A 26,545-nucleotide genomic window follows, 5' to 3' on the forward strand; every position below is an offset into this window, starting at 1 on the left:
GTCTCCAACCGTGACAAAGCATCAGCCTTCCCATTCTGATGTCCTGGTCAATATGTAATCACAAAGTCGTATTCAGCGAAGTATAAGGACCAACGCAATTGTCTGGGAGTTAGGGTCCTAGCTGATTTTAAAAATTTCAGATTCCTGTGATCGGTGTATACAGTCACCACATGACGGGCTCCCATTAGATAATGCCTCCACTCCTTGAAGGCATCCTTAATGGCCAGCAGTTCCTTCTCTGTGATTGTATAATTGATCTCTGGGGGTGTCAATTTTCGAGAGCGGAAGGCCACCGGATGCATTTGACCAGTCGTCTTGTGCCTCTGGGATAATACTCCCCCCAAGGCCAGATTCGACGCATCAGTTTCCACAAAGAACGGTTCTGCTGGATCCGGATGTAACAAGATTGGAGCTGTGGTGAAATTTTCTTTTAACTGTTCAAATGCATCTTCAGCTTCAGCAGTCCATTGGAAAGGAACCCCTTTTTTTAGTAGACGTGTGATTGGAAGCAATTTTCTAGAAAAGTCTTGGATACATCTCCTATAAAAATTTGCAAATCCAATGAAACTTTGAATTTCCTTAACACAAGTAGGAGACTTCCAGTCGACCACCGCCTTTATCTTGTTTTCGTCCATAGTTATTCCTCCAGGAGTCAGCACAAAACCCAAAAACTCTACTGAAGTAACATCGAAGGCACACTTTTCCAGTTTCACAAAGAGTCAATTTTCTCGTAACCTGTGCAAAACTCTTCTCACGTGGTTCTCATGCTTCTCAATATCTGTTGAATAAATCAGTATATCGTCTATATAGACTATTGCCATTTGGTCTATGCAGTCCTTAAGCACATCATTAATAAAGTGCTGGAAAGCAGCTGGTGCATTGCACAACCCATATGGCATCACCTGATATTCAAATAAACCATGTTTTGTTCTGAATGCGGTTTTCCATTCATCTCCTTCTCTTATTCTGACTAGATGATACTCGCCTCTCAAATCAAGTTTCGTATAGATTTTGGCTTCCTTAACTTGATCCAACAACGTTGAAATAAGAGGCAGAGGGTATCGATTCTTGACGGTGATTCTATTAATTGCCCTGTAATCAATGCAGGTGCGCAATTCTCCGTTCTTCTTTGGAATAAAAAATAACGGCGAGGAGACTGGTGACTGCGAGGGCCTGATGAAGCCATTCTCTAAATACTCAGCAAGATAGTTCTTCAAATGCTGGTCTTCCTTCTCCGTCAGCGCATACATTCTACTGCAGGGCAAATTGACCCCGGCTTCCAAATCAATTTTGCAATCATATTCTCTATGCGGAGAAAGTTTCCTTGCCTCAGCCTCCTTAAAGACATCTTGGAACTCTTGATACTTTTCCGGTAACACCACTGCATCAATTACGCAAACCACTTTTTCAATTTCACTCAGAGGAAATGCTGAAGATTTTTCTGTCCTTCTCTGACAGTTTCCGAAATAGTTCTCCCTGCAATAATTGGAATTCAAGGTTATTGTTCTTGCCGCCCAATCGATAGTGGGGTTATGCTCCGTGAGCCAGGGTAACCCCAAAATCAACTGAAACTGAGGCGCGTCTATCAAGTTAAACTGCAAGATTTCTCGATGTCCTTCTGTAGATTCCAACAACACTGGTTCAGTATGGCTCACGATGGGACCTGATGACAAATTGGTGCCGTCGACAGCTCTCACTGGCTCACTCTTTATCTTCTTTACAGCTTGTAAACCAATTCTCTCCGCAAACCGTATATCACAAAAATTTCCGGTGGCCCAGAATCTATCATCACCGCCACTCGTTCCAATTTTTCTTCTCTATAACTTAGCGTCATGGTCAAAACTAAATGAGGGGCTGCCGATTGTAGGGTATTAGCTAGAGCATGATCTCCTGGAGCTGTTCTTGTTTCTGCGACCACCAGTCCAACTCCCTTTACTGGTGGCGCGAAGCATTTTCCGCCGACACTGACTTGGGTTTCTTTGGACAGTCTCAAACGAAATGTCCACTACCACCACAATATAAGCACAACTTATTTACACGCCTTTTGTCCTTTTCTTCTTTGGAAAGCGGACCACGTATTGCTCCAACTTGCATGGGCTCCACTCCTTTGTTCGACTCGTTTTCCTTATGAGTGTCGTACCTGGCCCTATCGAACCGAGGTATGTTTGGACGAAAATCTCGCTTCTTTTCTCCTCTTCTCTCACTGATTCGAAAATCAATTTCTAATACTAGATCAACTAAAGCTGATATCTCCGTTGGCCGATTAGGAACTTGTGCTAACGCATCTTTTAATTCATCTTTCAGTCCCCGATAGAACACTTCAGCTCTTTTATTCTCAGGCCAGTCCGTTTCTAATACCAACTTATTGAACTGCGCCAAATAAGTCACTAGGTCTCTGCTTCCCTGCTTAAGTTCCAGTAGTTCGTTATCAGTGGCTTGTGACACTCTCCGTCGATCAAATATTCTCATGAATTCCTTCTTGAATGCGTCTAAATTAAAAAGCACTGGATCATTCTTGGTGACCAGAGGCATAGACCAGGCTGCCGCATCTCCACTTAAATAAGACAAGATGAAAGCTACTCGAGACTGCGCATCAGGAAACAAGGCTGGTCTACACATAAAGTGTAATGAGCATTGCGTCAAAAAGACCTGTGCCTTCTGGGGATCCCCACTGAAACGTTCTGGAGGGGCTAGTGGTAGGACTGGAGACAAGGAATGGATGACCTGGGAGTTTACTTTGGGCTGTGGCGAGGAAAAGTCTCCAAATGATCCTACATCGGGAGACAACATTTTGACTCTATCCCCAGAAGCTAAACTTCCCATTCTTTGTGCTAACTCAATGGTGTCCTTTTTTAGCTCTCTATTTTCTTCTCTAACTATAATTAATTCTCGTTGTATGCCTTCCAGTATCTCTCCTAACTTCTTTAAATCTAATCCCTCCGCCATTCTGCTCAGGTGCCGCTACCTCGTGGGCACTTCACTCTGTCAGAACCAGCTGCTCTTCCCGCTGGCACTCGACACAGGAGCAGAATGACGCTAGCTCCCAATTCCACCAAAGAACTCCCCAGCCACTCACTTAAGATATATATGAGTTGCTAGCAGAGCCCTCCTGGGGAAAGGGGAATTGGACAGAGAAGAGAATGCACACAAATTTCTTCTTTCTTCTATGGAGGATTCTGTGTCTGAGTTCTTCTTCCTCTCTGAGAAGTATTCTGTATCTTCTTCTCACTCTGGCTGAGTATTGCTGTAAAATAAATGTTGCAAATGCATTTACCTGCTTACAATCTACTCTCACTAAATCATTAGTCTATCTAATCTTACCACATACCCAGTATTCTGTGTGCCTTTGCCTCTCTTCTTTTTGTTATCTTTTCTCTTTTTTCTTTTAGCTCTTTCCTGGCTGTGAATAACAAATGCAATTTACTCTATAGTATTATTCCTCTCTTAACTATGTCTTATTTTCCTTCCTTCAGGATTCTAGTCTCACCTATATGTAACCAAGAAGCTGCTGTAGAGGTAAGTCCTTTTATTCACCTAAGCAGTAGCTTAAGCCGGTGTTGAATGCTGTTCACTTCACAGCTTCCACACACCAACTGTTAGTTACTTTCACTCGAGTTCCTTTTTGATTACACACCTACATGCATTGGTTCATAACCTTCTCACTACTTTACTCTTTTTACTGAAAATGTATATTCTAATATCGCAAGTGTTTTACTCCGTCACTCGCATCAAGAATGCTTGTTCTGTCTCTGTTTTTCCTTTCTTCTGAAGTTCGCCACAAATTGTCTTGCGCAGACTCAAGCGAAGCGGAGCTTCTATGAGCATGCGCAAAAGCAAGACCTTTTCAACACGGTAGAAAAAAGCGCAATACAAACGCTTCCGAAATGCCTTTTCTGATTTAGTTTTCTCGACTGGAAGTACACTACTTATTGTAATGCGCAGACTTAAAGGAAGAGAAATTTTCAATTGAGGGTGCGCAAGCAAGTCAAACACAACACGTAATTTTCCGTAATTAAATTAGAACAGTCTTACTTGTCAGTTCTTCTTCAAGTAAATTCTGCAACAAACTCTGGATACACGCGACGCAATAATTTCCCTAACTACGCGCCACACAATGGATAAACGTCCTGCTACTCCAAGGGCTCAGGTGAAGTGCGTAGTTCCTCACGCGCTTCACCTGCTTGAGGCCAATTCTGTAAATCAACTAGAACGCTAACCTCACCAGGCTTAAGAGATCGTTGGCATCCATGTTGCTTCTTGCCTTGCTTCTTATGTAATTTTTGTAATTGCATGATTGCTGCTAACACTACCCCCTTGTTCTTATTGCCTTTTTGCACTGCTTTAAGGATACGTCTAGTGGGGGACCTGACAAAGGGCGAGGTCGGCGTAGCTGGAGATTCAGTGTATTGAAGGTGAGACGCTTGTTGAGGTATGCTGGTCCGGTGTTAAGTAGTGCTTTGTGGGCATGGGTGAGGAGCATGAAGGTGATCCTCTCCTTGACTGGGAGCCAGTGCAGGTCCTTCAGGTGGGCAGTGATGTGGCTGTGGCGGGGTATGTCGAGGAAGAGGCGTGCGGAGGCATTCTGTATGCGTTGGAGTCTCTTCTGGAGCTTGCCTGTGGTTCCTGCGTAGAGGGCGTTGCCGTAGTCCAGCCTGCTGCTGACGGGGGCCTGTGTGACCGTCCTTCTGGTTTCAGTGGGGATCCATCTGTAGATCTTGCGAAGCATGCGAAGGGTGTTGAAGCAGGAGGAGGAGACGGCATTGACTTGCAGGGTCATTGAGAGCGATGAGTCCAGGATGAATCCCAGGTTGCGTGCGTGGTCAGTGGGTGTGGGTGCGGCTTCCAGTGCAGCTTGCCGCCAGTTATAATGTGAGGAGTACAATTAGGTCCCCCCAGGAACCCTGGTGTGGATAGCTTTTTGGAGGAGATTTTAGGTTGAATGTGGTGCCATGTTGGCTTGCCAAGATTACCCCATCCTAGAGGAGTAGGGAAAGGGCTGCACAAAACATTGTTTTTCACTTTGTGTACTTATCTGTTTGTGCCTTTTGAGGATTAATCTTGTTTTTTTAGCACGTTATATTTATTTGTTATTGTTACATATATGTATATGATTTTATTTAAAATTGTTGGTGTGTCTTACATTTCAGTGTGTCTTAATGTATGAATTCTGTGGCTGTTTTTCATGTTTTTATGGATATGTACGTTGATTTCTTTTTTAGTATCATTGGTTAATTTATGATCGTATTTATTTATGGTGTATTGTACTGTTGTGTTTATATATGTCTTTGTATGATTATTTACAGCCCTGAGGAAGTTCGGCAAAAATATTGTTTCCTGAACGAAACACCATGCTGGACGTTTTTCATGTCAGAGGAGAAAATAAGGAGAAAATAAAGGATCGAATCTGTTTCTATAAAGACAGGGTGTTTTGAATTTCATTGGAAAGTGGTATATCTTCCTGGTGCACTCAAATTGAGAAAGAGCGTGTGTAGGTGTCCAGCATGCCAACTGACCAGTGTGCCGGAACGCCCCATTTAGACAGGTAAGGTAAGGTAAGGTAAAGTTTATTATGCATAGTTAATTAAAACCAGTGCAAAACATGTTACAAAAGATCATAAAATATCATACTATAAAAAACGTTAAAAAGTGAACATACAATAAAAGGTTTAGTATGGCTGACTATACGCCTTTTTTACGAAGACGGCACAGTGTGGTCCTCTTACTTCCTTCTGTCAGTCTGCTTGTTAGCCTGTGTTTATATTGTTCCTCCCCGGTTTTGGTAGTTTTAGAATTCTTTGCTCGACCATCGCGAGAAATTTGACATATCTGCAGTTCAGTTTAGTATTTGCAGGATTCAGGCAGGCCAGCACCGCTTGCCTTCTAGTACTGATCCCTTGTTGCTTAAAATGATCCTTAAGTAGCTGTTGACGGGCTTGTTGTAGTTCTTCACAAAGACAGGTGACATGGAGAATGTCCCCCCTTCTTTGAGTTACAGAGCGGGCAGGCCTCGTTGCCATCTGTTCTGAGCCAAGGTGGAAGATGCTCTGTGCTTGGCAGAATGCCTAATCTATGTTTCATGAACCTTATTTTTGTGGCTTTTGGGTAACCCTGACTAAAGTATGTTTGTGGTGTCAAAGATTTGTATGAGTTGAGGGTCATCCATCCGTGGGATCTTTTGGAGAAAACAGCCTTGTCCTCTAATAAGGAGAGTAATTTGACGTTTTTCCAAACTAGTTTTCTAAAGGTGGTATGCCCTAGTTGCATGTCCCAAAGCGCCGTGAGTTTAGTCATTCCTAGCGCTGCCTGCAAATAAGATCTTGTTTGAGATACGTCCCTGCCTTGTATGTCCTGCCAGAGCAAGGAGTTTAAAGTGTCTGTAGTGGCGGATCTAAGTTTGTGGCAGCAGATAATATTAGACAGAAGAGCCCGGGAACACACCCTGTGAGAAAGTGAGTATGGACTTTGGGAGATTCTCAGATGGGAGGACAACTTTTGTTTTAAAAACACATTTTATTTGGTTATTCCAGTGAAGTTTGAGCCTTAGCCCTACAAGTATCTGTAAGAAAGCAAATAAGGCAGGAATACCGACATTTTAAAACACTTGCAATACCTAAAAACACGCAGGGTGCATAACGTAAAGAACATGCAGATTGTTCCAGACTCAAGTGATCATACCAAGGATACTTTCATAGAGTGACATACTATACATAATGTGGAATAAATAGGTCCAGAAAAATGTATCTATATAGTGATTTCTGTTAGGGGTCCATAGATTGTAGAGGGGGAGCTCGATCCCATGATATATTGCCCAGTGAGTCCAACTTTTTCTGTGTTTTTGGGGCCAGCCATGGGCTACAAATACCCATACATTGATCAAGTTCTGCCTTCCACTTGCCCAACTTCGGGGAAGAAGTCCCTTTCCACAACTGTGCAATATCACGTTTGGCGATAGTGAGGGCCAAAAAGAGTAAATGCTGTTTGTATGTATTGGCCCCTATCTCATCTGTACTGTGCAGAAGAAAGAGTTGTGGGTCATGTGTGAGTTCCCATGATAATACATTAGGGAGGACATCTTTGGTCATGATGGATAACTACTCAAAGTACCCAGTGGTTGAAGTAATCAGCTCCAACGAGTTCCCAGGAGTGTCCCCAGTACTAGAAAAAGTGTTTACAATGTTCAGCTGTCCGGGTGAAATCAAGACTGACAATGGACTTCCTTTTCAAGGAGGGGAGTTTAGCGAATTCATGAGGTTCCATGGAATACGGCACCGCCGGATCACCCCACGATTGCCACAGGAAAATTATGGAATTGAAAGGTTCTTGAGTACACTCAATAAAGCCTCGTAGTTTACAATAGCAGAAGGCATAGACCCAGAGCGCCATCTACAGCTGTTCCTCAGAGACTATATAGTCAGGCCCCATAGTACCACACTGTTGGACTTTTTCCCATTTCCCGGATTTTTTTTTGCTTTTCGCTTCCCCTAATTAAGAACGACCCCCCATTGTAATAAAGTTGTATAGGCCCTGTGAGGTTGAAATGCCCTGTGTAATATTAAAATCAATGCTAGGTGCAGGTGCTCTCTACCTTCAACATGGCTGCCATAGGCCCCTGCTACTGCAGCGTGGTCTTGTTAAGGCGCATTCTAGTTGCCAGGAGCTGGCTGGGACCCCAAACATAGTTGCCATTCCGGCCTGCCTTGCCTGCCCACAGTTAAATTAGGGAAGCTCCTGGTACCTTCTAGAATAGAGGCGGAGCCTATTTTTGCCGCCTTAGAGGGTGGTCACCTGACCTGGGCCTATAAAAAGAAAGGGAGGGAAACTTTCCAGTCAGTTGGGGCATCACTGACCTGGGGGACCCACGTAGGAGATTTAGGCGGTAGGGCCTAGTCAGGGACCTATGCCACTGGGAGTGACAGGGCTTAGGTGCTGCCTTCCAAGTAGAGTGAGGTACCCTGAGCTAACCCACTGATCTGGGCCAGCGGGAGGGGAACCCAGGGACCATCTACAGTGACCTGCTGAGGATTCCTGTCAGCAGCCCTCAACTCAACCCCCCTTCAAGAAACAAGGACCTTTCCACAAGGGAGCCAAAACCATCAAGCGCCAAGAAGAAGTCTAACTGCCCTACCACAGGACTGCTGGGGATCAACCAGGCACAGGGCTGTGTCTCTTCTGCGCCCCTTTTGTCTGGACCTGGGCCCCTGCGCTGTCCTGCATCATCCCCTCTGCTGTCCTGCCTTGCCTGGACTATTAACAAGCCTAAACCTGAAGTGAATTGGGCTACCGGTGAAGCGCTCACCCTTCTTAGCGCTAGCCCCGAACTGCTGGATGGCCTGTCTACTTGGGCTGCTTGCCCTGCCTTGTCTGCACTGCTAACCTAACTGAGACTGAGCCAAACTGCGCTGCTCCTCAGCGCTCCCCTGCTGTGGCCTGTGAAGCGCTGTATCCTGCTCACTGCCCTAAGCGCTATATCTGCCCAGCGCTACGTGTGTGCCCGGGAGCGCCACCTCCTCGAAGCGCTATTCGCCCCCACTCACTGCCACAGCCCAGGTTGTTCGTGCAGCCGAGGCTGCCCTGTCCGGCGTTGTGATTTGCCCCAGGCGGCCCTTGGTGCCAGGAGAGGGCCGCCGCTGTGGTGTTGTGGGTCGCGACCCTCCCGCCTGCGTGTAGTATTTGCGGCGGCCCCCGGAGCCTTGGGCAGGCCGCCGCGATCACCTGGGAAGCCTCCTGGCCGCTGCGTGTCCCGTTGTTGGCCCTTGGTGTAAGGAGAGGGCAGCTGGAATTCTAGTCAGGCCGCACTAGGCCTCGTTAGGCCTGAAGCTGCCCTCTGCCTCACGTGACGGGGGCGCGTTCTCTGCCCCGCCTCCATCGAGCGCCGTGCAGCCATTGGTCCTGGCTGGCGCGCCCCCAGCATCTGCGCCCCTATTGGCTGCTGGGGCCGGGTCCCTCCTTTCAAGCCTTCCCATTGGCCCCCGGGCCGCGGACGTCATGGGAGGCCCGGGAGCCGGCAACTACACTGACGGAGAGCCAAGGAGGAGCCCGAGTGACCCCCACCTGTCGGGGTCAGCCCCGAGAGGGCCCTGCACGGCCCCCACACATACCGGAGGGCTCTCTGAGAAGAGCGAAAGCCCGACCCCCGTCCAGGAGATCATCGCAAGGGCCCCGGAGGGCCGAAGATTAAAGGTGACCCCCAGGGAGAAAGGCGGAAGGCCCCGGGAAGCCCTGAGTCGCCCCTCCCTGGGGAAAACTGGTGACTGGGCCCCGTTGGCCCCTGTGTTTGAACCGGGCTAAGACAGGAGCTGGGTATTCCGGGCTCACCGGCCCCGTTGGCCCCCAAGTTACCCTGAAGTGGGCCGAGTTACCGAAATAGCGGCCCGAGATAAGAATACCAGGAACTGAGGGCCCCCCTCAAGTGGGCAGTAGGCCTGTGTTGACTGCATAGTAGCAAATGTTAGCCCCTGGCTGGGGAATACTCCTCTCCAGGCTACTGCTAGGCCCTGTTTAATGAAAAGTGTATTCTTGCCCAAGGTAATGGTCATCCCTGATGAATGAAATGGTTATCCCAACCCATTGAGGATAAGGAAATGTACTAATGAAATGTTTTAAAGAGATAGTGATACCTGTATTATCGACATTACCTTGAATGATTTGCCAAATCAGAATTCTTGCTTAAGGAAAAGCTCATTTGGCTTGGATGCATTGTTTATTAGTGTCTCAGGTAATATCTAGGGCTGTGTAAGGAAATCAATATGAGTTCCTACTGAAATGTTTATGCCTGCTTAGTGTAGGTACTGAAATGTTGATTCTGACCTACTGACCTGGGGATTGAAATGCCTACAGTTCTATAATGAAATGTTTCTGTTACATCCCTAATGAGACGGGACCAGGATCCTGTAAGCCATTTGGGGCCTGAATTCTTCTGACGTTAACCCCATGTTGGGGGACGAGTTGTGCTAACCTGCCCCTAGGCAGGTCCTTGGAAAGTACCGCTATTGGGCTAGTTTAACGGCCCCCTGGCCCAAAGTGCTAAGTGTGGAATGTGACTAATGGAAGGTCTACCGCTGCTGAATGAGTCAGCTTAATGCCCCTTTGACTCCTGGGTAAGGAAATGTTATTACTCATGCCTGATTTCTAGGGTTTATTCTGACCCAATGCAATGTGTGCCTTCCATGATGAGATGGTTATCTTTACTCCTGATGAGGAAATGTTTGGGTTTTGCCTAATGAAATGTTGGCCTTACCTAATGTGATGTTGCCTGACCTCTAATGTCTTGGGTCTTCCTGAGTGCATATAAAAAGGTTTATTCTTATGTAAGGAAGTGTTCACCTTTACCCAATGATAGGCTTATCCCAGTCTAATGACCTGGTTCTATGACAGGGTTGTTTATCCCTGCCTAATGCCATGATTAGTGTGGCCTGATGATATGTTTATTCTGCATAAATTGGTTACTCCTACTTAGTGCCGCATCTCCTGACTGCTTACAGTTACATGAGGCACCGGTTATCACTGAGTGAGGAAACGCTTATTCCCCTGAATGAAATGCTTTCCTGAAAGCCTACAGTTACCTACTGAAATGTTTAGTGCTAAGTTATGAAATGCTAATCCTTCTATGGAATGTTTATTGTGACATGCTATATTGATTATTGAACTGCTCCCTTTACTCCCCTCTGATGAAATGAATTGATACTGTGATTTTCCACTCCTGAAACTTGATCTTATATAAAAACATTTTGTTTTTAATCAAACTCACTGGCGTGGTCTCAGTCATTGCGTGTGCGTTTATTGTCTCAGTGGATGTGTGTGCTGTGTAGTCACTTAACACCTAAGCTTTCAGGTGCCTACCTGCTCGTGCCAGGCTACCCCCGGGTAACTGGTGACCCCAGTTCCTACACACACAGCAAGCACCCTGGGCGCTAATGTTAAATGGGCAACGCCGAGATACCATCCCAGTGTGCCCTAGATGGACCCTGCCCCCTTAAAAGGAAGAGGAGGCCCAGGAGTGGTGGTAACAGCAACACATAGCCGCCAGACATAAGAGAAGAGCCAGACACCACAACCTACAACAAGGGGACCGGGTAGTGATCAAAGACCAGGAGCTCAGTGGGAAGTTCAGGACACCCTACGAACCCTGTCACTGGACAGTGACGGAAGTGAAGGGAATGAAGGTGACAGTAAAGAAAGATGGAGGGATGGTGACCAGGAACATCTCCTTGTTCAAGGAAGTTTAAGGAGTGGCAGCAATTCCCGCACATGAAGATGAAGTCACAGGAGAGGAAAATGAGCCGTGCGGTGAAGAGAACATCGGGCAGGACGGCCAGGTGAGTGGCCAACACACAACACCGGTTGAGGCCACTCCAGCGCCAGTCATGACATCCCCAAGAGCTGACGAGGGTCCGGAGGCAGAAGTATCGCCTGCGAGAAGCCCACCTCCTGTGAGCTCCCGGCTCAAAGACTTTGCATGCCAACTGACAAGGCACTAGCAGATTACAGCAAGCATTTACAATGCAACGGTCTTACCTTTGCAAAAGTTAGAGCTGTTGGCATTGTAAATGACACATTTTTATCGATGTGTTGTTTTTGAAAACAGATAAATAAATGGGATTGCCATTTACAATAGCTTAATCTCTCGCAAATGTGAGTAGTGAATAGTTGTAGTAGAGTTAGTAGTAGATAGAGCATGTAGTATAGTGATTTGAGAGTAGAGAGTAGTAGAGAGTGACTAGTAGAGAAGTAGAAAGTAGTGGTGAGTAGAGTAGTAGAGCGTAGTAGAGCGAGTAGTATAGAGTTAGTAGAGTTGTAGATAGTGAGTAGTAGATAGTAGAAAGTGATTAGTAGAGTGTGAGTAGAGTAGAGAGTAGTAGAAAGTGAGTAGTAGAGTAAGTAGTAGAGAGTGAATAGTAGAGTGAGTAATAGTGAGTAGTAGAGTGATTAGTAGAGAGCACGTAGTAGAGGAGTGGAGAGTGTGTTGTAGAATATTATAGTTAGTACTAGAGAGTAATAGAGTTATTAATAGAGAGTAGTAGTGAGTAGTAGAGTTGTAGAGTACTGTAGTGAGTATAGTGAATAGTAGAGTGTGAGTAGAGAGTAGTAGAGTGAGTAGCAGAATGAGTAGGGAGTATTAGAGAGTTGTACAGTAAGAAGTAGAGTACTAGAGGGAGTAGTAGAGAGAGTAGTAGAGAGAGTATTAGAGAGTTAGTAAAGAGTGAGTAGTAAAGTGCGAGTAGTAATGTGTGAGTAGTAAAGCCCGAGTAGTAAAGAGTGAGCAGTGGAGTAAGTAGTAGAGTAGTAGTGTGTAGTCAAGTAGTAGAGAGTAGTAGTGAGTATAGTTGTAGAGAGTAGTTGAACGAGTAGTATAGAGTTAGTAGAGTTGTATATAGTGAGTAGTAGATAGAGTGATTAGTAGAGTGTGAGTAGAGTAGTAGAAAGTGGTTAGTAGAGTAAGTAGTAGAGAGTGAGTAGTAGAGTGAGCAATAGTGAGTTGTAGTAGAGTTAGTGGTAGATAGAGAGGGAGTAGTATAGTGATTGGAGAGTAGTAGAGAGCGAGTAGTATCGAGTTAGTAGAGTTGTAGATAGTGAGTAGTAGATAGTAGAGAGTGATTAGTAGAGTGTGAGTAGAGTAGAGAGTAGTAGAACGTGAGTAGTAGAGTAAGTAGTAGAGAGTGAGTAATAGTGAGTAGTAGAGTAATTAGTAGAGACAGCGTAGTAGAGGAGTAGAGAGTGTGCTGTAGACTATTAGAGTTAGTACTAGAGAGTAATAGAGTTAATATTAGAGAGTGAGTAGTAGTGAGTAGTAGAGAGTTGTAGAGTACTATAGTGAGTAGTGAGTATAGTGAATAGTAGAATGTGAGTAGATAGAGTGAGTATTAGAGAGTAGTAGAGAGTGAGTAGTAGAGTGAGTAAGGAGTATTAGAGAGTTGTAGAGTAAGTAGTAGAGTACAAGAGGGAGTAGTAGAGAGAGTATTAGAGAGTGATTAGTAAAGTGCGAGTAGTAAAGTGCGAGCAGTAAAGCTCGAGTAGTAAAGAGTGAGTAGTAAAGAGTGAGTAGTGAAGAGCGAGTAGTAAATAGTGAGTAGTAAAGAGTGAGTAGAGGAGGGAGTAATAGTGAGTAGTAGAGAGTGTGTAGTAGAGAGTGCGTAGTAGAGAGTGCGTAGTAGAGAGTGTGTAGTAGAGTATTAGAGTGAGAACTAGAGAGTAGTCGAGATTGAGTAGTAGAGTGAGTAGGGAGTATTAGAGAGTTGTAAAGTAAGTAGTAGAGTAGTAGAGTGAGTAAGAGTAAGTAGTAGAGAGTGAGTAGTAGAGAGTGCACAGTAGAGTATTAGAGTGAGTACTAGAGAGTAATAGAGTTATTAATTGAGTGAGTAGTAGAGAGTTGTAGAGAGTACTACAGTGAGTAGTAGTGAGTATTGTGAGTAGTAGAGAGTCAGTAGAGAGTAGTAGAGTGAGTACTAGAGAGTAGTCGAGATTGAGTAGTAGAGTGAGCAGGGAGTATTAGAGAGTTGTAGAGTAAGTAGTAGAGTAGTAGAGTGAGTAGTGAGAGTATTAGAGAGTAGTAAAGAGTGAGTAGTAGTGAGTGAGTAGTAGAGTAGTAGAGTTGAGTAGTATAGAGTGAGTAGTAGAGGGTAGAGAGTAGTAGAGAGAGTAGTAGAGAGTGAGTAGTAGAGAGTAGTAGATAGTGAGTATTAGAGTGAGTAGTAAAGAGTAGAGTGTGAGTAGTAGAGAGTGAGTAGTAAAGAGTAGAGATTGAGTAGTAGATAGTAGAGAGCGAGGAGTAGAGCATAGTAGAGAGAGTAGTAGAGAGTAGTAGAGTAGAGTAGTGGAGGGTGGAGGGTAGGGTGAGGGTGCAGATTTATGGTGAGGGTGGAGTTGGTGGGTGGAGTTGGTGGGTGGAGATGGAGGGTGGAGTTGGAGGGTGGAGTTGGAGGGTGGAGTTGGAGTTGGAGGGGGGAGTTGGAGGGGGAGTTGGAGTTGGAGGGTGGAGTTTGAGTTGGAGGGTGGAGTTTGAGTTGCAGGGTGGAGTTGGAGGGTGGATTTGGAGGGTGGAGGGTGAAGTTAGAGGGTGGAGTTGTAGGGTGGAGTTTGAGTTGGAGGGTGGAGTTTGAGTTTGAGTTGGAGGGTGCAGGGGGTGGAGTTGGAGGGTGGAGTTGGAGGGTAGAGTTGGAGGGTGGAGTTTGAGTTGGAGGGTGGAGTTTGAGTTGGAAGGTGGAGTTTGAGTTGGAGGGTGGAGTTGGAGGATGGAGTTTGAGTTGGAGGGTGGAGTTTGAGTTGGAGGGTGTTGTTTGAGTTGGAGGGTGGAGTTGGAGGGTGGAGGGTGGAGTTGGAGGGTGGAGGGTGGAATTGGAGGGTGGAGTTGGAGGGTGGAGTTGGAGGGTGGAGTTGGAGTTGGACGGTGGATTTGGAGTTGGAGGGTGGAGTTTGAGTTGGAGGGTGGAGTTGGAGTTGGAGAGTGTAGTACATTGTAGTACTTGTGGTGTTGCTTGAGGACCTTTTCTAGCCGTGTTTAATGTTTTCCTATTGCACGAGTTTCATATACACATTTGTTTGTAAAAACATAAAATTTCCAGGTGACAAACTGACACTGGGGATGACATGGTAGGGATCAGCAAGGCCTCCAGTTGGAAAGGGGGGAGTACAGGAGCAAGTGCAACTGCACTCACCAGATGAGCCGTACTTGGTGCAGTTGCCGGTTCTGTTGTATTCCTAGGGGAGCCGGTGGGGCCCCTCTGGGGGTGAGGCATCAAGGGTGGCAGACCACATGCTCCGATGAGCGCAGCCCCGATCTGTGAATAGGGCAGCGAGTGACTCTTTGGTTGCTTTGACCCCGTCACCCATGTGCCGCAGATCTGCCCGTATCAATGTAATTTCGGTAGACACCCTGTCAATGTTATGTTCCAAAGCAGTGAAGACTACTGGATCGCCTCCATCATGTCCGCCAAAGTCAGGTTCCCTTCTTCAGATTGTTGTTTATTCTCCAAAGGGTCTTGATGGTCCTCCGCCCCCTCTGACCTGGTATGCGCAAATTTAGCCAATTTCGCGACAAGGGACTGTTTTGAACCTTTCACAGCGGCCATCTTATCCGGGGAGGCTGTTGAGAGATGCTACCCTGCTGCAGGTGATTGTATGGGCCCAAGCAATGAGGGTCACCCGGGAGCAGATTATCGTGGTGCTGGGTTGACAGTATATCAAGTCTCGATGGCTATGTGAAGTGTCAGGGCGCCAATCTCCTTATTAAACAGCAAGCCGCTATGGCCCGCACACCTAGGATCAATGGCTCCGTGTCCAGTCAGACCCCAGGGGACTTTCACCAAGGGGGAGCCCACGCCATCTAGGAGCCCATCTCACCCTGGTGTTTGCCAAAACTAGAGCGTCAAAAACACAGCTGTTTGTGCAGAAAATGGCGGCTGCTAAGATCATGGGGGTGGGTCATATGCCCAAAAGTCCACAGGCCAATAGTACGGCCGCCCCAGATGGTCTGCCGGGGGGGTGAGGGGGGGGCGCAAATAGAGGCACCCTCAAGCGTATTTTCAGGCTGCCTGGGACAGAGTGCAGGTGATGGTGGGATGGAGCTCCGTGAAATCTGTACCCTGCCAAGGTAGGGCCGCCACAGCAAAAAAAAGCAAAAAAAACACTGGCACTGTGAGGAGGGAGGTGGGGACCCGATTATAGCCCCCAACATTCACCTCCACTCCAGTGCACCACAATCAATGCCAGATCAACACCTGCCACCACCTCCTCTGATGTCCACGTAACCTGCTGATCCGCCCACCGACAGCAGGGGGGCCCCAGCACTACTCCGTCACTGGGTCGGTTGAAAGCTGGACATCCTCGGAACTAAGCCGTGCAGCAGGGCCGCCCCGTTCGCTTACAGCCTCCAGCCCGGTCCAGACGGCCCAGGTCCAAAAGCAACGTCGCGGCCGAGGTGCCGTACTCCGATCGGCTGGTAACCTTTGCCTGGATATCTCCGGGTGGCGGCGACGGATTTGTGTCATTGTCGCTGCAGTCAGTACACAGATCTTGGGGGCTCCCAGTCTGGGAACTTCAGGGTGATATGGTTAACGCGTTTGGGCTCAGGCTGGGTTAATAGTTATCAGGGGATGCCATATGTGCCCACTACCAAAGTATCCACAGACCACGTAGAGTCTAAAACGATCTCACCGGTCTCTGGGTCGGCAATATGCTGATTGAAGGCTTCATTTGCGGCCGGTCCGCTTCTTTGAAAAATGAATGCTGTTTATCTCCCACTCTCACAGCAGCGCCGCCGATTTGCTCCTCATACGTCTCTCACAGCGATGACGCCGCCGCCATCTTGTGGACATCTTCCCGGCCCGGGGCTCTGACTTTAGCAGTAAAATTCACCGCGATGGCTGTTTTTATCACGCTCCAGATGACAGTATTATGGAGCCAGATGGTTCCGATGTATTTTTCGGTATTCGTGATGTTGCGAAGTACACCGCTTATGTCTGTGTATATGAGGATCGTGTCCCCGGCCAGGCGGAGCAGCACTAACCTGCAACCATTTCAAAACACTCCCACACATTTAAATACATCTAACAAGCGCTCGCCATGCTCTATAAGCCCCGTCCTTTTCAGACTGGGGGGCGTGTTTTTCTGAGAGGAGAGAAAGAAACGAAAAAAACACGCCCCTCAATCCGAAAAGGACAGGGCTTACAGTGAAAACACAACGTCAGAGAGACCTCTTCTCCAATGGCTGGCCGCCGTTTAGGAGGCCAGCCAATGGAGAAGAGGGGCGGGTTCAAGACCCACTACTGGAGACATAAGATCTCGCGAGCGAGACTGCGCAAGCGCAGCCTACGCAGGCCGAGACCTAAAAAGGGACTGAGTTGAGATGGAATGTGACTGGTCAGAGGTCCTGTTGTTTGCCTGGCATGAAGCTGGAAGTGTCGCACATGCACCCTCGGGTCAGGCGTGGCCGGAGGCTATAAATAAACAGGGGAATGATCGCTCGTGGTCATTGGTCCGTCAAAGTATATATTGGTAGTACTGAGTGTTATGTTCCTCACCGTGCTCTAGGCCAGTGTACTGCACTGAAAAAAGTGCACACATCACCCGTTACACAAGGACACATTCATTTTTTTTTGTTTTTGGTAGGCACGGGGAGATTAATGATTTGTCTAGAATCACAGGATGCTGAGCCGACGCCGAGGCTCGAACCTGGTTCCCCAACTACAATATTGTCATCTCTGACCCTAAGGCCACATCCTCTCCCCATTGAAAATACAGAGGGGTGGGACCATATATACTGCGGCGCTGGTTCGCTGACCGGGGCAATTTTTCACTTACATCAGAGAGTCAGACTCTCAGGTTCATGCGGACTGTCTCTATTATGAGAGAGTTTGGATGTCTCCTTCCTGGGTTGGCTGGGTTAAGTTGCCTCTATCCTGGGCAGATCAAAATGTCCTTTCTTGTAATGCTAATTCAAACAGTCTCTACCCTGTCAGGGCCAGGCTACTTCATCCCTGGGAGAGGCGGGCTGCCTCTTATCTGAAAGGGTTAAGCTGTTTCTTGCATGAGACTATTGTACTGTCTACTCTCTGGGCTGGGATGTCAAGGTTCTTTCTTTCACGGCTGGACAGCCAGATTGTTTCATACGTATGTTAGAAGGGTCAGGCTGTCTCTGGCACGGTCATGGTCTAACCTAGGACGAAATGGGTCAAACCCCCTCTTTTCCTTAATGTATTTGGGGTGGAGTCTCAGACTGTTTCTCTGCTCAGGCTGACTGGGGAATGAAACCTTCCCTTTGCCTTGAAAAAGTAGTCTTTCTTTGCCTTGGAGGGTCAGGCTGTCTCTATCAGCAATCGAGGGGTGCACGGAGGGAGGGGGGGGCTAAGGGAGGATAATCTGTCTCTGCTGGAGACGTTCAAGGATGTTTGTTTCTCACCTTCAACATGAGTGTTTAGCTGATTTTGTTTGTCTTTTCCAGTGAGATTCATGCCGTCTCTTACCTCCCAGTGTCAGGCTCTCTTTACCAGGGAAGGTCAAGCAGTCTCTTACCTCCCAGGGTCAGGCTCTCTTCACCAGGGAGGGTCAGGCTGTCTCTTACCTCTCAGGGTTATGCTCTCTTAACCATGAAAGGTCAGTCTGTGTCTTACATCCCAGGGTCAACCTCTCTTTACCAGGGAGGGTCAGGCTGTCTCTTACCTCCAGGGTCAGGCTCTCTTTCTCAGGGAGGGTCAGACTGTCTCTTACCTTCCAGGGTAAGGCTCGCTTTACCAGGATGGGTCAGTCAGGCTGTCTCTTACTTGGCAGTGCCAGGCTCTATTGCCAGGGAGGGTCAGGCTGTCTCTTACCTCCCATGGTCAGGCTGTCTCTTATCTCCTTGGGCCAGACTCTGTCTTCCTCAGTTGGGCTGTCCCAGGTACGGATTGAGGCAGAAAACAGGCCCAGGTACCAACATGAAAGTGCTCCACATTTGTGAACTGGGTGGTACAAATAGTGGCCCACATTTGCGAACAGAGCAACTTTGGCCTTTTTAAGACTTTCTGTCTGGAAGGTCTCTGAGTGGTAGAGAACATCGGGCATCAGAGCTTGCTGTAGTCAGTGCGAGTGCAGAGACGTTTTAAGGCATGAGCAAAGTGGGCTCTGGCCCAGGGCCCCATCCTTTCATTGGGCCCCCCGATAGAGCCAGCTCTAGTCTGCACAGTCCTGATTACAGTGAATAATTCTTAAACATATAGTTTAACGCCTCCCAGGGGGGGGCGTTCAGCCCCTTCCTCTTAGCGCCTTGACCAGCTGTGTTCCTTTCCCCCCATAAATCATTTCAGTGACGACATGGCGCACAGAAAGGCTGCAGTTTATTTAAACATGGATTACACATCTCGCAACTTATTGGTTGGTCTTTCATTCACATCCATGCTACTTTACATCATGCATTATTTTCCATGCTTGGCGCTGCCCTTTTAAGACAGCACTATCTTTGCTCGAGGTGCCCCCTTAAGCAAGGCTTCAGTGTTTGCGGTTCCAGACTTCCCTTGCTACCGATTTTGTGGGCGTCCATTAGGACTCAATCCTGTTGTACTATCCCTTGCCTGCCTGCCTGATCAGTTTTTGATCGGCCCATGTGCCCCATCCCCATGTGTAGGTCTGCCTTGTGTATTCAGGCCGTCCCCGGGTTCGCTTTTGCAGGGGCAACTAGCTCGCTGATTCTGTGTGCCCTGAAGAAAGCCAGTGCGAATGCTGTCCTGCATAACCTCAGTTCATGTTCCCTGCTGCATATGTCCTCTTGTCAGAAATGGGATTTCTTGTTGGTTAGGGCATGCACCTAAGGCAGGTGAAAACCACCACTCTAGTCAGGGTAAGGGAGTTACACGCTGAAGATAACTCCTGCTCAGCCCCCTTTATAGCTTGGCCGAGCAGTCAGGCTTATCCCAGAGGCAATGTGTAAAGCGTTTGCAAAACACACTCACACAGCAGCGACACACTAGTCACACCACAAAAGAAACTACACACAAGGTTATATAAAAAAATCGCCTTTGTATTACGCTTAAAAACACATTAGAACATAATCACATATGTACTCTGTGCCACCAGGCACTTGTCATGACTTCATAGGTATTACATACACCAATAGGCCAATTAGGCCACTGTCATAATCATGACAACTCACAGTTAGTGAGGAGAACCAGAAACTACTGGTAAGGTGTGTCTTGCACACCACATTAGGCATAAACCCCTACCATAGGCCACCACAGTAAACACTGGTCATAGTACACCTACTCAGGTACCAGGAACTCTCCTGGCTGTGTGGGTACTTCCCCCGTAGACGTGGCAGTGATCCTTTTGACCCCCTACCAACACAAGACTTCCAACTAGCCCCTTGAGGCAGAGAAATCAGAAATAATCCCCCCACTGGTACGCAACGGGAACTCGGCCCTTGAACACGGACCCAAAGACTAGCGGGGCACCCTGTCCAGAGCACTCCGGGGCCACGCAGACAGCTGCGGAAAATGTGCACATAGGCGGCCGCACCTTCACAATCCAGGTGAAGTGCCACCACAGTGCTGCTACCGCGATCGGATTGCTCGGGCCCGGACTTCAGCACACGGCATGCAGCCTTCACTGACTCGGCTTCTCTCTCTCTCCTGGCTGGTTTGAGCCCCACCCACAATCAGGCATCAGCCGCCTGGCTTCTGGCAAGACCAAGGCGCAGAGCGCGTCTGCCCCTATCAAGGCTTCTCTGACGGCTCCGGCAACACCCTGGGCCCCCGGCCTCCTCTGGGGTGCAGACACCCAGAACTGCTAAGTGGCCACCACGTGCTTCCCTTCTGGCTGCGGGATACAGAGCAAGTTCCCCATCGAGGAGCCGGCTCGTTCCTGCTCACGGCTGGGGGCTCCACCCACAACCAGGCATCGTCATGCCTGACTTCCTGCGGCTGTGGCAATGAGCCGTAACTTCTTCTTGAGAACAAGTGTGGGGTAGGCTCCCGCCCCGCCTTGGGGATCGGCGGCGTCTCTGTCAGCGTAGTTCAAAGGCACATGGGTCAGAGTTGCTCCATTCCTAGTAGAGTGCTCACCACTCACTGGCCTTTTTCGAGGGAGCACTTCCTGTCCGTGTAGTGAGAGTGTGACACAGCACAAATTGTAGGGTAGGCGAAAGCAATCCTATCTGGCCACTCATGGGCAGCAGGGTGCTAGCTGTGCTCACCCAGGGGCCACAACAAAAGATTAGCACTCACCATGCGCTTCAAGCAGAGGGCTGGTGCCCAGCACGAGGGGCCATCTGCCCTGTGTACTGATCCCCCGTGGTTCCTCCTTCCAGCAGTCCAGTTCCCGGTAAGCATAAAGTTCAACAGAAACATGGGGTCACAGCCCCAATATTTATACCACATAAAGTCTTTCTTCTGCCCTGGCACTGGGCCCTGGACCTAGTCCAAACTAGTTCTGGTGAGCACTTATCAAGTGCACAACACTCCCCATTGTCAGTGTAGGCTCTGGCCCCAAACACACCACAGGGGGGGGGAGCCAGTATTGTGGAAGGCAGACACAGCCCTTTTCAGGTTCAGGTGCAACTCCTCCCACTACTCCAAATGCAGATCAGGCCTATTCAGCCTAGCGGTGACTGTCAGGACTACTATGAACAAAGAACTTTCTCTATGTTCAATATGTGCAAATCAATCATTAGCAGGCATCCAAATGAAGAAAGCCCTGACCTGGAGCGAGGCTTGGAGAGGGAAGAACTTCAAGATGGCCGACGCTTCCAGTAAAGTGACGTTCTAGTTGTCTGGAGCCTGTCTCAGAATTCTCTGAGGAGCGCTCAACTTAGAATGTTGGCGCACCTCACCTGAATTTGAGGCAAGAGCAGCCGCGTTGTCCTGTGTTCTCTAGTTAGTTTTAGTCAGGTTTCCCCATTCTTCCTAGTTCTTTCCCAGATATTTCGTACTACTATCTGAGACCAGTAAATAGACAAATTCCCGGAAGGTTTCCGTGTATTTCCCCTAGCGTTCACTTCCTCGTCGAGGGTGTCATTCCGCTGGGGGCTCATGCGCAGTGCTGATCTACAATTACAGAACGGTTGCTGTGCGACTACAAAAGATCACTTCAGCTGCAACTGACGACAAGACACCAAAGAACGATATTTGCACTCGCAAAACCAAGAAGAGCAGTCGGCTGCAAGAGACTTCTTCAGAATCAAGCTATGTCAATATAGAATATTTGTTTTAAGCCTTGAATTAAGAACTACTTCTATGACTAAAGAAATAACTAAGTGGCATGGTTATATATTCACCTGAAGCTAGTCTTCTTGTAGAATTTCGTACCTGAAAGACAGAAAAAATAAGATAAAGGTTAAGAGGTAGAAGAACCAAATGGACACAGCATTAGGTGTGTTAAGGTATTCATTTAGACCATTGTAGGTACAAATTCAATGTTCTGAGACAGTGATAACTAAATAATTAATATCCTAGCTTTTCTTATCAGAATTCAATAAACTGTGACAAACACTCTTCATTGATATTGAGAACAGAGAGAAATACAGAAGAGGAGCAGAAACCAAGGGGTATGTAGGTATGTCAGATATCGTAGAATAAGGGTAATGTCAAGAGAGAAAGAGAGAGTGAGGGAGTAGTTGTATGTGAGAAAGTGGCTCTATATATACTGGACAATAAGGAAGTACAGTGTGTATAGAGTCCACAAACCCCAAAGGTATAACAGAGGTTAAAGTAAGGACTGACCTTACTCTCAAAAGTGGTAGCTTGGTCGAGCAGTAAGGCAGTACCAGAGAGCAGTGCAAAGCATTTGTTGTACACACTCAGTCAGCAAAGGATTTCACACACTCAAAGACTGAACTCCAGGCCAATGTTTTTTATATCCAAAGATATAGTTGTTTTATTTTTAGAACCAACAGGCATAAAAATATACTTTGCTAGATATGAGAACTCTCATGTAATTACTTTGCAAGGAAGCAATAAAGTTGGTGAGCACAAAAGGTACAGGAGTTGCTGAAGGCAACTCAAGTCTTGACACACTTTAGCATTAAGCTTAATGGACTGTTACCTTAAAAGTACAGTTGATTACAGTACAGATTACTTTAGTAGTTCCAGGACTAGATCCTAGATTCAGTCCTGGGGTCTAAGCTGAAACCAGATTAGCAAAAAAGGTTTAGTTACTGTGGTGAATTTTCATGAATATAAAGCTGTTTTAAAAGGTCACACGTAGAAACGTTTCAATGACAATCTGGCAATGTTATTCAATGGGAGAAAATTCAGGTTGCAGGTAAAGTATGATCGCGTTACTTTTGAAATCCAGTACTGGGCTTCTAGGGCCAGCACTGGGGTCTGAACTTAAAACAGGTAGGTAATTGCGTTTCAGTATTTCGTATGATTTTTAAAGAATATTTCAAGTTTTCAAAAGTAGGCACTTCGAAGAAATTTTATAGAAAAGCAGACAATGGGTTCCTATGGAGAAAATACAGATTACTAGTAAACCCGGTAAGGATTACTTTTGTGGTTCAGTACTAGGCTGCAAGGTACGGTACTGGCTTCTCTTCGGAATTCGGACTTCGGCTGATTTTATATGAATATTTGCAGTTTTCAAAACTTCACCCAAAGAAATTTCGAGTCAAAATGGGTCGATGTTATCCAATGGCAGGTAAGTGAGTTACCGGTTTCCAGGTGAGTACTTGGCTAGTGAAGTTAAGGTCCCGGGTATAGACGCAGGGGTCCACCAGGGTCAGGTAAGTACAGTCGGTTCCTCCCCAGCAGCGCAACGCGACGCGGCTGCGGGAGCTGGGCTTCTGGTCACTTGCTCAGGGCAAGGGGGAAAGTAGGGTAGGACAGAGGTGGCACAGCCAGCGGCACTCGGGCGGCTGTGTGCAGGGTGCTCTTGAGCCGTCTGGCGCTCAGTGTTATCCAATGGGAAAGGTCAAAAAGGACCAAAGGCTGCAGGCTCGTGGACGGAGACTCTCCAGGGGCGACCAGCACTTCGAGAGGTAAGTTGGGATCTTGGAGCACAGGTAGGTACCCCAAAGGGAGGCACAGGGGGCTGTAGGGCACCGGGTGGAGGGGTGTCTTTGGGTGTCGGAAAAGCTTACCCTCGGCTGGTCGCGGTTGGGGTGGCCCCTGGTTCTGAGTCTGCAGATGTCGGCTGGTTCGTTGAGGAGGGTTTTTGGGCACTGGACTTTGGGTCCCAGTCGCCCCGGGGGGATGTCCTCGTGGTCTTGGTTCGGTTGGGCCCAGCCTGGGCTCGGCGGGTGCAGAGTGGGCTGGTCCGGAGCTTCCTGGTTGGCACCAGGTGGGTTGTTGCAGCAGAGCCTCTGCTAATAGGAGTCCCAGTCTTTAAGAGGGTCAAGGCAGGCAGGTCCTCCGGGTGTCCCAAGGTTGCTGTCCGCAGGAGTCGCCGGGATTAGGCATGAGCAGTTTCCAGGATCGACAGACCGGTAGGGCTGGGGCCAAGTCAGTTGTTGTCGTCCTGTTGTTAGCAGCTGCACGGCGGGTCTTCTTCTTCTTGATCTTCTTTCTTCTTTCTTCTTTTCGTATCAGGATCTGAGGAAGGAAGGTCCAGGGAGCACCTAAATACTGAATTTGGGGGCGTTACAGGTAGGGCAAGGACAGGGATCAATGGGTCCCTGTCCTGGGGTGAGTACACCCCCTAGCCTGCTCCTCTCCTGTGGGAGGGGGGCAGGAGCCTAGCTGGATTGGGCAGGGCTCTCCATCTACAAGATGGCCGGAGCCCGGGGTCGTGCTTCACCTCTTCCCTCCCACTTGAGGGGTGGGATTGGTACAGGCTGGCACCCCCCCTTCCTGACATCGTTTTTCCTGCCAGTCTTCCCGCCAGAGTGGGATTTAGAACTGGTGGGGGCCAGTTGCTGGGTACAGCAAATGGTCTGGGGAAGCTCTCAGTCGTGGCATGCCTTTGAAGCTTCCCCCTGCCCATCCTGGGGGAGGAGACCTAGCACCTCGCCCAGGATGTGCATTGTTGCAGGCCCAGGAGAGCAGGGGGCTCTCCACCCAGGGGTCCAGCAACATTTCTGCTCTGTGGCAGCCTCTGCAGCCACTCAGGCCAGACGTGGATTGTAGGTTAGGATTTCAGAGGGCATCTCTAAGATGCCCTCTGGTGCATTTTACAATAAATCCTACACTGGCATCAGTGCGGGTTTAATGTGCTGAGAAGTTTGGTACCAACAACAAGTGCTGCAGCCCTCAGGGTCTTCTCTGGTCACCATGCCCTGAGTACCTAGGGTACCATTTACTAGGGGCTGACAGGTGGCCAGAGATGCCAATTTGGTTTTTAGTTTCAGCGCAGTTTTAGGGAAGGAACACAGCCCCTGGGTACCTGGTTGACAGGAACCCAGGACACACTCAGTCAAAGCACATCAGCAGTTCAGAAAAAGTGGGGGCATACCAAGGCAAGAAAGATAGCACTTTCTCACATTGACAATGACAATACTTTATTTGAGTGATTAATAAAAATCAGTACAAAAGAGAGCAATTAATATAAATAAGAGCAATCAATATAAAAAGATATTTAAAATTTAAGTAAAACAATGTGTGTTTGGGAAGCCTATACTACATGGAAGCTACCGCCAGTTAAAAGTCAGTTTATACCATGGTTGTCTTGTCCATTAATGCTATTCGCGCATGGTAGATGAATTTGGCGAAGTTAGCCATGTGCTTCACAGTGTCCAACAGGTATAATTGGAGAACTGCCTCTTTTACCGTCCGTACTCCTAGTTGGAGAAGAATGGGCCTTAGATGGATTCTACGAACTGACAACAGGGCAGGACAACATAATAGGATGTGAGATAAAGTTTCACGCTTATAATGACAGAGGCGACATTCCATGATCGCTGGGCCAACTTTGACAGAAGGGTACAGCTGTTTTAAGGGGAGCACATGCAATCTTGCAGCCAGAATCCTTTGAAGGGCTTGCCTGCCCAACGACTGTACAAGGTGTAGTTTTGGGCCATTTAGAGTATGCGGAGAGCTTTGGGACTCGTGGAAGCCTCTGACCATCAAGGCTTCAATGTCCAGTTTTCGTGAGCAGGTTCTTACTTGCTTTTTCGTAACTGATTTGATGTTTGTATATTTTATTATGTTAGGGTCCCAGTTTTCTATTGCTAAATCCAGATGCACTTTGGCTAGAGTTAGGCTGGCTGACCACGGGTTGCCTGACATTGTGAATATTTTATTTATTACTTGCTTCATCGAATTCTCTGGTGCTATGGTTGTTAGATAATAGTATTTTGCCATGCTTGCCAGTTCTTCCAAAGATTGCCGGGTGAGATTGAATTCCAAGCGAATTAAAGTGTTCCTTGTGCAAGATGGAAGACAAAATAACTTTTTATAGGCTGCACAGTTGATCTTTTCGAGGTCTTGTCCCAATTTACCTGGGAACGCCTGTATGCCGTAATTGATGGAGGGTAATAGTTTTGCTTTCAAAACCCGTTGGATGGCCATGGTGGTCGGGCTTTCCAAGGTGGCGTTTAGTTTACAAATGGCATAAGTTACCATTTTGGCTTTCTGCATGAGCTTGAATCGATGAACCTGTGGCCGACCAGTTTCGCTGAGCCATACTCCAAGATAATTATATGTTTGTGTGCTAGATATCGTAAGCGATCCCAGTCTCCATTTTATTAGCTTCTTTTTTTGGATAGCAGCCAAAAATCAGTATTTTAGATTTTGCTGGGTTTGCAACCAATTTTTTTTCAGCGTTGTAATCTGCTAATGCTGTTAAACCTTTTTGAAGACCAACTTTGGTATGGTCCAATAGGACCAGGTCATCAGCGTACTGAATCAATTGGAGTCTGGTTCCCTGATCCTTGGAGTCACCAGGTTTGCTCCCTGCAGTGCCTTGCCCAAGTCAGCTTTATAAAAGTTGAAAAGAAGCGGGGCAAGGACGCAGCCCTGCTTTAGCCCATGGTCTGTGCCAATTTTTTCCGTGGCTGATTGACTCGAAAGTTTGACTCTTACCCACGTCTGGGTGTACAGTGATCTGATGGCTTGTACAAGTTTCGGACAGATGTTCCAACCCGCCAATTTTCTCCATAGGATGTTCCTGTCGACACCATCAAATGCTGCTGTGTAGTCAATGGAGCAGG

The 26,545-nt window shown here is 47.6% G+C and overlaps 1 protein-coding gene across 1 annotated transcript in view; it reads right to left on the reverse strand.

Annotated features, from left to right (window-relative positions):
- Positions 1-26,545, reverse strand: part of LOC144766933 (uncharacterized) — a 196,097-nt gene that overhangs the window by 162,266 nt on the left and 7,286 nt on the right. Inside the window, exon 2 of the mRNA XM_078650623.1 lies at positions 21,737-21,767. The gene's annotated coding sequence lies outside the window, so the exon portion shown is untranslated. The remainder of the gene's footprint in view (positions 1-21,736; positions 21,768-26,545) is intronic.

This window comes from Lissotriton helveticus, chromosome 7 (assembly GCF_964261635.1).
Source record: "Lissotriton helveticus chromosome 7, aLisHel1.1, whole genome shotgun sequence".
Taxonomy (NCBI): domain Eukaryota; kingdom Metazoa; phylum Chordata; class Amphibia; order Caudata; family Salamandridae; genus Lissotriton; species Lissotriton helveticus.